We start from the raw sequence: 12023 nt of genomic DNA on the forward strand, positions 1-12023 counted from the left end.
AAATGGGCAAGCACAAGGATCTGAGACACTTTGACAAAGGCTAAACTGTGAAGGCTAGATAGTTGGATGGTTGGATGGTCAGACCACCTCCAAAACACCATGCAGGTCTTGTTGTTTCTGGTATGCAGTGGTCCGTACCAACCAAAAGTGCTCCAAGAAAAGACAACGCAGTGAAATGACAACAGGGTCATGGGCACATTTACATTACATTTACGGCATTTAACAGACGATCTTATCCAGAGCGACTTACAAAGTGCTTTGCTATTTACCCAAGAAAAACTTTAGCTAGTTAGAATAGACTAATAATTCAAAAGATACCTCTAAGCTTAGACATTGCTAAACACAATACAATTAGGCGACCATAGAACTATTCGTGCAAGTACTCCCTGAAGAGGTGGGTCTTCAGTTTGCGTTTGAAGACAGCAAGCGACTCGGCCGTTCGGACACCCAGGGGCAGCTCGTTCCACCACTTTGGTGCCAGGACAGAAAAGAGTCTGGACGCTTGTCTTCTGCGGGCAGCAGCTACAGGAAGCCAGTGGAGAGAACGCAGCAGTGGAGTGACATGGCTAAATTTTGGGACATTGAAGACGACCCGTGCCGCTGCATTCTGGATGAGTTGCAGGGGCCTGATGGTGCGCAGAGGGAGACCAGCCAGAAGAGAGTTGCAGTAGTCAAGTCTGGAAGTGACGAGAGACTGAACAAGCACCTGGGTGGCCTCTCTAGAGAGGAAGGGTCGAATTCTCCGGATGTTGTACAGGAGAAATGTGCAGGACCGAGTTACGTTTGCAACATGACTTGAGAACGATAACTGATCATCCATCACTACACCAAGGCTTCGAGCTTCTGTAGAAGGAGTGACCAGTGAGTTCTCAAAGGTGATGGCAAGATCGTTTTTTGGTCCAGCAGTTCCCGGGATGTACAGCAGGTCCGTCTTGCTGGGGTTGAGTTTGAGGTGGTGAGCCGCCATCCAAGAAGAGACGTCGGCGAGGCATGCTGAGATGCGGGCAGAAACCTGTGTGTCAGACGGTGGGAAAGAGAGCATGAGTTGAGTATCATCGGCGTAACAATGGTAAGAGAATCCATGGGAGGATATCACTTTACCTAGAGAGCTGGTGTAGAGTGAGAAAAGAAGAGGACCAAGAACCGAGCCTTGTGGAACGCCAGTCGAGAGACTACAAGGAGCGGACGTGTCGCCCTGCCAGGTTACCTGGTATGAGCGTCCCTGCAGGTATGATGCAAACCATCAGAGCCGGTAATTCCAAGACCGACAAGGCACCTAAGGCTCATTGATGTGATCCATGGTCCCGCCTCTTACAGGACTTAAAGGATCTTCTGCTAAAGTTTTGGTGCCAGATACCACAGGACACCTTCAGAAGCCTTTGCAGTCCATGCCTTGAATGGTCAGATGTGTTGTGGCGGCACAAGGGGGACCAGCTCGATATTAGGGATGTGGTGTATATCAGTTGATATACAGGTGAGGTTGTGGGTTCAGTCCTCTCTCAGGTCTTGGCTTTGTGGCTTGTGTTTTCCTTGTGTCCGGTTGGTTTGTGGGTCTGTTTAGACGGGCCTGAGCTCATGAGCTCTGAGTCAGCAGTCTGAGACCACATGAGACACTGAAACACCCACAGTCATGGTTCAACATTGGTAAAAGGGTATGTTAACAGCATTTACCCTCCTCTACATCCCTGAACTTGGGACAGTTTGACAGGTGCTATTGGTGATGAAGTCGCGCCTGTAGTTCTGAGGTTTACGTGGAAAGATTAAACTTGGACCCTGCAGTAAGCGGTGGCATTATCAACTGTGTGACTGGATTACATTTTTCAGTTATAAAAGAGCACCTCAAAGCTCATTTTCCCCTTTTGACTGTTAGTCGATACAGCGGCTTGAAAGTGGCATACAGTGTATTGGAGACAAATGGAAATGTACGTCAAAGCTTAAGAAAGTCGCTTGGAGACTTTCAGAGGGACTCTGACACTGAAACCGAACTCATAATGGGCGTGATGGGGTTACACACTCAATATACCAACACCCCTCAGAACAAAGATGTCACTCAATTAGAAGAGAGTGCCAATTTACACTCAATATACCAACACTCCTCGGATCATAGGTTGATACGTTTTTTTTCTACACAGGACCACTTTTGTAGACTGAAAAAAGGTCTTAGAGAGTGGAATCATCTTAAATCCATTTTAAGAATCTGTCTTTTTAAGAGCCTACCATTGCAGAGCCAGTCAGCATTGCTAATAATGGGGGGTGAAAAACACAATTATTGCAGATTTCAAGCAGTTAGGAGCAGTCTACACAGCACCACCAGTATTACCAGTTCCGGGTTTCTCTGAAGTGAACCTGACCTCCCTGTCTTTCCAATTGAAAGTGTATTACTGAAGTTAAACAAGGCCTGTTTGCAGATTGTCTGGTGCTGGGTCCCCAGTGCAAGATCTTAATGGCACATCTTTAATACATATTTACAAGGGGCATTGGGAGACTATTAAACAAACATTGCCTCCAGGTGACCTACGTGTTCTCTTTAAATCCATTGTGATGGGTGTCCGAACGGCCAGACTGGGGTTGGGCAGGGTGGGGGTTTACGTGAGTGGAGGGACTAAACACTGATCTGATCCTTCAGTGCAGGCTGGTGTGGAATGGTATTCAGAGAGAGAGGAAGTGATTGATGAGGGCTGCCAGGTGTTGTGTGTGTGTGTGTGTGTGTGTGTGTTTTGAATGAGTCTCTCCCTGAGTGCCTCTGCCGGTGCATAAAGCCCCAATCACGAGTCGCCGCAGCTGGCAGGCCACTTTTTATTACCGCAACAAAAACGTCCCCCCGCAAAAACGGGCAATATCTATATTCACTGTGCTCTCTGTTGTTAAACTCACTGCTAATCCTGGGAAATGGTTGCACTGTCGTTTGGGTAGGTCTTGAATAGGGCTTTAAAATTGCTTTGTGACTTTGTTTTAAGGCACTTTGCCTTGCATGCATTTATAATGAACATCCACTGCTTTGAACATTCCCCACTCTTCACTGAGAAGATTGAAAAGTTCCGATAATTTGGTTTCTTATGCAATTAATGAGAAATACTGTATATCCTTCCTTACCAATATATAACATATCTCCCTGCCGTGACTGGAAGTTCGGCTCGATATTGAAAAAAAATCTTTTATTCTCTCCCTCCTTCTCCTCCTCCTCTTCCTCTTCTCCCATCTCCTTGTTGGACAGATCATATAGTCATTAATCAGCTCATATCAATTGAAGCTCAGAGAAGTTTGCTGAAGCTAAATTTAGGCCATCCATCACCATGTTCGGATGTTTCATAATAAAAAGCTACATACATTTTTCTTCTGCTGGCCTTGTCAGAGCCTGATCGGATCCCTTTGTAGAGTTTGGTCCACCCCTAACTGATTAGCCTGCTGAGCGGTGCTGACAGAATAATCGTCTGCTTGCTGTAGATGCTATCGGATTGTGATAGATACCCCCGCTTCTTCAATTAGGCACACAGAGACAGAAAGTACAAAACGGAGCGACGTTTCAATCATCACAAACCACTATAATTTGTGAAACTGTAGAGCATCCTAGAACACGATCTTCAGTCAAGGTCAACAAGGTGACTAGAGAGCGTGGGAGAAAGCAGACCCTAAACCAAGTGATCAAGGTTAATATTTTTACATTTGGATTCTGGCTTGGCCCACTTCACTTTCACTTTCTCACAAAACTGTGAGAGATACACTGTCAGGGGATGATCATATACAGCCTTCTCAAGCTCCTCTAAGTGCCATTAATCTCTCCCACCTCTCTCTTGTCTGCAGATTTCTGACTCTCATCACAAGTCCACTCACACTTTCCAGCCCAAACTGATTTGATTTAACCTTTATTTCAGCACTGAGGTCAATGGGTCATGGTCATGAGGGAGAAATGGGAAATTAATGAGGCTTTGGTTAACAGAGACAATACTTCAGGGTGTGCTTAAACCTTCATAGAAATGCAAGGACACTGCACACTGCACACTGATATTTTATTATATGACTGAATAAAGAATCATATTATATTATATAATAAGATGAATTTTGGGATTACCTTATTGCAGACTATAAAAGTCTATGTATAGTTTTATTTGAGCGGTACGTTTTCATCCTAACCCAGATATATCCCAGGCACGTTCTGAACACTGACCCATAGCACCAAGTTATGAATCCAAATCCAAATTCAATTGTCTGAAACTAACCAGAACCTCTGAACAGAGACTTTATGAACTCCATATTTGTAATGACAGCTGCTGTTAAATTGCCATGGCAATGTTTAGACTGAACATGTCTTCATGCCTTTTTTTATTGGGATAACAGTCTGACTAGCCTTTACAGACACAAAATTGGAGATCTGTAAGGTTACAAAACTGCATACTAACATTTTAATATTTATGTAATTATTTGAATTCTATGATAGTTAAACTGTTTTATAGATTTTTTAAAAACTTAAAATGGTTCTATATAACACTAAAATAGTCCTACAGAATCTTTTTTCACTAAGAATGTATGCCAATGCACTGTGTCCACGATGGCCTTGTAGATCTCAGACTATAACTGACTCCAGCATGTTTTAAAGTACTCTATAAAAAGCTCTTCCAGCTAGTTAGTTTGGCTGTGGATTTGGACAAATTCTTCTAAAAAGACTTATATAGATATAGAGCTTTAACATCATAAATTAAAGTAGTTTTAAATACCTGTGAAGCCGTATGTCCCAAACATGATGATGCCCTAAAATGAAGGGGACTATGTAAAATCTAGAGTCAGTTTGTGTTCTTTAATTATGTCTGATTTAAATTTGAAATGTTAAACTGTGGAGCAGAGGGGCATATCAAGGAAAAAATATGTCTTTGTCCTCGACAGCAGTTCATCTTGCAGGACCATGGCACCAGCTAAGCACATAATAGCACATGCAACTGTTATTTTATTTGTACATAATCCACTATAGTAGTACAGGATCCATAGAGAGAGTTGTCCTATCCATAGATGGCAGTAATTTTCCATGAACGTCTAGGGAGCAAGAAATGGGAGACTTACCATTCCCTAATGGCTTATGCAAAAGTCTTGTTCAAATTAGTCGCCTATTTCTTCTGAGATAGAAGCCCCTACCTACCGTGCCACACTCTAAAAACCTCAAAGAACCGTCATTCAGCAGTACAAGCAGCATAATTGCACTTGGAGGGAGGAGGGTGGGGAGGTGTGTAAGGGGGGGGTAGTGATTTCTACATGCAAATGGCAGACTTCATGCTGAATTTGATGAGGGGTACTTCCACATATCACCCGCATCCATATGCATGATCGCTCGCATTAAATGGCCTTTGTCTAGAACTTCAGAAAAGCAAATTGAGAACACATTGAGGTCCAAGGAATGACAATATTTAGGCACGTAAATTCTGTTCAAGCAAGCAACATGGTTTGGAAAGCTGACAACATTATAGCGCACCTCTTCCGCCATCTTGAACGCTAAATTTCCCCCTTTTTCCATCTCCTTAACCAAGCTGTCATGACGTGCCAAAGAGAAGCTTTACATAGAGTCATTTGTTCGCAATGAAGAAAGTGCTGGAGCTTGATGAATTGGCGGCGAGTTTGAGAATGGTTTAAATATAGAGGAGAAAGGATGGGAATTCTTCATCTTGTAGACAACACCAAAAAGAAATGGGGACTGAAGAAGCGGAGGGATTGATCATGCTGCTGGTTGGTAATTCCTGCAGCTCTGTCATGAGTCAGTGTCACCAGGGGTGATTACTGACATTACGGAAACGAGAGAAAAATGAAAAATAAGAGATGGGCACCAAGACTGGCTAGCATCTAAATTTGGAAAAAAGCCTTTTATTCCTGGACAATTTAGAGTACTCTTGTAGAATGAAGAAAAAGCCGCTGTGTGTGTGTGTGTATGCATTTGTTATTAGCCCCTAGTGAGGACTGAGTGAATGGGTCTACATGCACTCTAAAATCTGTTCATAATTGGATTTCTGCTGTGATCTGATTATTCAAGTGGTCATGTGAACAACATACTCCAATTTCTTAGACTGGAGTAAAGTCTAGAAATCTGATTAAGAAATCCGATAAAGAAAGCTGGGTTTTAGCTCTGTAATCAGAGTATTCTCACATTTACATCACATCTTATTCTGGGAGATTATCGGCTGTTGCAGAGCAGAACTCTGATTACTGCCTGACTCATGTAGACATGGTGTTTGCCATTATCTGGTTACTAAATTGTATGTAAATATGTTCATTGGATTACCGACTAAATCTGATGTTCTGCAGTTGTCGGAAGTGGTGAAGTGCATGAAAGTGCACTCAGTGTCTTTATGATGATAGATGGTCCTCACAAGATATGATGGAAATATTATTTATTATTTATTTTCTATGTTTCTGTGTTTATTTAATGCTTGAGATGTAAACAAAGTCATTTAGAGTAGTTTGATGTTAAATGCTTCATTTTAGAAAAACATACTCAGTCAGAATTGTTTACAGCAGTAGTGATGGAAACCATATGTCTAAAATATTTAAGCCATCTCACAGAAATATATTACATGAAATGGTTCCAAACATGTTGCCTGATGCCTGAGACATTGTTTTGCAACATTTTACCAGCTGATTGCTTCACAGTGGTGGTGAGAGAAAGCAGGGGTTCAATGCCTACACTGTAAATATAGCCATTTTATCACTATCCAAAGACTAGACATGGCTTCTGAGTAATGTCTCCCTCAGAACTCACCTGGACTTAAGGCAGGAACACCCTCTGTACAGGGTGCCAGTCAATCACAGGGTACCTCCCACACCCATTCTTTCACAATTTAGTATAGTCACATGTGGTTTTGGGAGGTATGAGGAAAACCTCCTTGTAAACTTTTTACAGACGGGGGCTCTAAATGGCTCAGTGGTCTATGTCCTGGTGAGTTTGAATCCCGAACCATGCCACTTTGTCATCAGTGGCCAGAGTCCAGGAGAGAACAACTGACCATGCGCTCTCCAGACCAGGTAGATGCATGCTCTCCCCTCATCACTCTAAAAGCAGTGTTGGATAGCACAGGTGTCCGTTAGCTGGTGCGGTGGAGCTAACTTGCATGTGCGGCGGAGGCAGTTTGCAATAAGGCAGTGGCTAAATTTGCATGTACCAGGGGAAACATCTGTTAAGTCCTCACCCTCCAGGTGTCAGAAGCATTGCTAGGGAGAATGGATGGGTTGAACAGGTTGATTAATTGGCTCTATCAAATTGGGAGAAAAAGGGAAAAAATTGATGAAAAGTTTTGTTATTCTTTGTTATTCTCTGTTAAGGAGGTTGCGATGTAAGTGTAGTCTGACATAGCCACAGTAATAAAGAAGTCACTAGAGGTACTGCCAACCTGTGTGTGTGAGTGTGTTCTAGAGAAAGTGAGGGAACTGGAAAGCAGGACACACAGGATAATGTGAGCTGGGAAGGACATCCAAAATGAGGCATTTTATCCAGCATCCCCTGGGAAGAGAATGACTTCCCCAAAGTGAAGTGCCATTCTGGCTTGCATACTCACCAGCCAGTCAGGATTAGTGTGCAGGTACTGATAAAAAGAGTGAGCGGAAGGACAGACAGTGAGTGGGTGTAAATGCAGGGCAGATGCTCGAGAGACTGCAGGCCCTGCTCAGCTGCATCACATTTACTCCCATATACAGTAATCACTGGGTGTCACAACTAGGGGAATAGTGCAGCGACGACCAAGGCCCCTATTTTCAAGGGCTCTGAGGCTGCTTGTACGAAACTCTATAGTCATTTATCTTATATATATTTAAGTCCTTGAGCAATTATTACAAATTCATAGCTAAAATAATATTTGCAAAATAAATCCATTGGCACTGAATTTTGTGTCTGTGATAAATACTGGACAGCCTTCCTTGGTAGCAAATTGTTTAGTCTGCGCCCTTTAAATCACAGTCAGACTTACTTACATTAATAATTCAGTGGTGCAAAATTTTCCAAAATACCTTTAAATGCCAAGGCCTCTTAACTTCCTGCTAGTGATCATGATTGACTACAGCTGGAGGCTCCTCTGTGCTTACATAAAAGAGGGTTGTTTGAAAGCACTCAGTGGACTGACCAACACATAGTACATTGGACAAGTCCAAGGAGGTCAGTGCAGACCTGAGAAGAGTGATCATAGATTTACACAGGTCTCTTGAAGCTATTTTAAACAACTGCAGATTCCATGATCATCACTTTATACAGTTGTACATGAGAGACAGTTATTGGGAGATGTGCCAATCTGTGGAAGAAAATGAAAATTGTCACCCTGAAAGGAAGCTGGTTTAGATGGTCAGGAATAACTAGGAACAGAACTGGCATGAACTGGAAGCTGCTGGAACACCAGTGTCACTGTCTGCAGTGTTTTACATCGCCATGGACTGATCGACCATTCACCGTACATTGGTACATTGCATAAAGTGGATGGAATAATAAAGAAGGAGGACTACCTCAGAATTCTTCAGTATGATCAGCTAACAGTTGAAACTTGGGCGTTCCCAATTGAGTGTTCTAACAGGACATTGAACCCAAACACATCCATGGTGTTTATTAAATGGATAAAACAGGTTAACATTAAGCTTTTGAAATGGCCATCCCAAAAGTTCATGTACTACACACTAAAACGATAAGGTATAGACAACATAGTAATCTTAACCCCGTAAGCAGGCTATGGCTTGCTGTGTTAAGGGCTTAATAGTGCAGATTTTAGTGTTTTGCAGGTTTATACACAAATATTAACACAAACTAATTTTCTATGAACTGGGAATAATGAAGCCTTGCTTTACCGACATACATCACTGCAAATTCTCCAGCCACTGTTACCTCTGCATGTGCATCATTATTCTGAAATATTTCTAATGATTGTTCCAGATGTGAGTAACTGGTCCTGTGTATGACACTTCTATCTATACTTAATACTCAAAAACTAGTTAGTATTAGTAATTAGTTCACAATTAGGACACACCCCTTTTGTGCAAGGTCAGGTTTGTGCAATGAAACCAACAAATTGAATCAAACCAATACTGTCAAAAAGAGTGATCCAATATCCAACCAGAATTCTGCCAGAAGCTTGTTGATGGTTATTAAAATAAGCTGATCAAGTCCAATTAAACAAATATTAGATATGTTGTATGTATACTTTTTACCCTGTATATATGTTTTCCCCTCTGTTGATTTCAGAATCCTCCTCCCCAATGTATATATTTATTTTTGTTTGTTTTTGCTATTATAGATGTGAGTTGTCACTTATTCTGCCAAACCAGTTCAAAGAAAACACTGAAAGCCCAACATTGCCACGACCTTCATATCAGCTGTAGGTGATTTAATTATTTCTGTGGATGTTCTCATTTCTAGAAGAGGGAGAAATGAAAGCACTTAGCCATTCCACAGAGTTGTAGTGCTGCCAAACGCTTCTTGCTAACAGCACTGTTTGCTAATGCGCAAAAACTCCCAGCAGTGCCTTTTTCAACTGTTCACTTTGACTGAATACTTGTATTTTGCTGCTTTATTGAATTCTGTTGTGTTCTGTAATGTAAAAATCCACTTTTACAGTGCCGTCATAAACTCCAGGACTGTAATTTCAGGCATTTCACTATGCAGGAAGACAACGGCCCAAATCGCACAGCAGAAGGAAGCTGAGGAGTTTGTCAGCGGAGAAAAAGTGGAAAGTTCTGGACTGATTGAGTCAGTCTCCCAATTTAAATCCAATCAAGCATGCATTTTACTTGCTGAAAAGGAGATTGAAGTCAGAAGCCCTTGAAAACAAACAAAAGCTGAAAATGGCTGCAGCGAACGACTTGGCAAAACATGCCAGACGAAGATAATGGAGAAAGTGGTGATGTCAGCTGGTTGTGGGCTCAGTGCTGTTATTGAGGGCAGGGAATTGGCAAAGAAAGACTTTTGCACCAATTAAGCTAATACACTATATAGACAGAAGCATGGGGTATGGAGTTTTTTTTTAAACATTGCTGTGAGGATTTGATTGCATTCAGTGACAAAAGCATTAGGTTAGAATGTACCTCATCCCCAACTCCCTAAACCAACCTAAAGGTATTGGATGGAGCCCCATCATTCCAGAGTACACAATGTGGCTTCAGTACATTTGAACAAAAAAGAAAAAAAAGAAAAAAAGAAATGATTTATTACATATTGCATGCTAAAACATTTTATGCACACAACATGGACAAAAGTATTGGGACACCTGCTCATTCAATGCTTCTTCTGAAATCAGATGTATTAAAGAGTAACCGTCTCTACTGTCCAGGGCGCCTTGTATTAGCTTTTGGAGCATTGCTATGAGGATTTGATTGCACTCAGCAAAAGTGTTGGATGATCACCACCCACATCATCCCCAGCTCCTCAACTCAACCTAAAAGTACTGGATGGAGCACCATCATTCCAAAGAACACAGCAGATCCACAGCTCAAAGCTGGGGGGCTTGATGCCCCTCTACTTCATGCCTAGGTTCATGTTTATCTGCTCCAGTGAGTCCTATTTTAATGGCTGTACTGTGTCCGTGATGGTTAAAACATAAAATAGCTGAATGCAGTCATTAGAAGGGGTGTTTATTATTCATATGTTAAATATAAACAATTATTTTCAATGTCAGAAGTCTTTTTTGTTGTTCATTTTAATACTTTTTCAGTTCATTGAGTTCATGAGCGTGAAGGCGAAAGAGAGATGAACTGAAGGTCGTGGTGTATGGGGTGTATGGGGGTTTGGGTAGGCGGGGGTGGTGGCTGCTGCCGATGACTGTATCAGGTTGGACACTTAACGTTGAAGTAACACACGGACTGCAACAGGTGTGGAGAGAAAGGGAAAGTGACGAGCAGCTCGTATTTATACGGATACCATCTGCTCAAAGCTGACATGCTATACATAAAAATGTAAAATAAGACACCAGCTCCCCAGTAAAGCTCAAGGTTAAAGAGGCAGACACATGCCACATGGAGCCGGTGCGGTTTAATATTAATGATCATGGCTCTGGCGCCCTTTAGGATGTAATGAGTGTGACTTTGTCAAGATGGCATCATTCAGACGAAAGGGAAAAGGTAGTGCTAGATTAAAACAGAGGAGTCCCAGAAAGGGGTCATTAAATTTTGAACATCTTTTATAGGAAATTTCAGTGACTATGGATTGAATTGTAACCAGTTAATGTTTTAAAGAGAATCATCTGGGTGCGCTGCAGGTGGGTAGAAGCAAGAACGATGCTGGACACGGTGTAAAGCCTTCTTTTTTGTTTCCAGTGGTTCTTGTGTGTTACAGCTTGTTGCCTTCTGTGGTGCGTGTGTGAATGCATGTCAGTGTATTCAAGCACAAGTGTGTTGTGTGTGTATGCATGTGTGTGAAAGAAGGTGGCTGTGGGCCTAGCTGAAGTGCCAGGTGCTTTGTGTACGTGCGCTTGTGTGTCTATGTGTGTGTGTGTGTGTGTCTGCTGTCAGTTGGAGCTCGGAGCTGTGTCTCAGGTAAAGCTAAAACTCTGGCAGACACTCGACTGCATTATCATAAAAAGCGGAGCCCGGCAGACATGCCACAGGAGACAGCACTGCTGCAGGTAACAGCCCCACACCAGCCTGCTATTGTGACAAACACAGTCTGTGAGCTATAGAGAGAGACAGACAGTGTCGCTGGGAGTTAAACCTATGCTATGGCATATTTAGGTGCAGTAGATGAGGGCGCAGTCTGGTGGGGATGTTATGTACTATAATGTATATGGCACGGTCCTGTGACCACATTCATTGAAAAGTCTCAGTGTTTATCTTAGGGATTCAAGATTTGAGACTTTTATTGCCATATGTGCAGTAGACTTAGTAAAAATGGGAATTACACCATATACCAGTTTATTAAAAGGTCCAGTTCAAGGTTTGTTTATTTGATTTGCGCTGCCCTCAGTCCCATGTCCAGTACATGTTTCTTTAAATGATTGTAGCCAACCAGAATGCTTACAAAAATGTTCAAAAAGGTGTGAAAGTCACTATCAAGCATTGATGGAAGATGGGATGTAATTCTC

The sequence above is a fragment of the Salminus brasiliensis genome, chromosome 16 (genome assembly GCF_030463535.1).
Source record: "Salminus brasiliensis chromosome 16, fSalBra1.hap2, whole genome shotgun sequence".
NCBI lineage: Eukaryota > Metazoa > Chordata > Actinopteri > Characiformes > Bryconidae > Salminus > Salminus brasiliensis.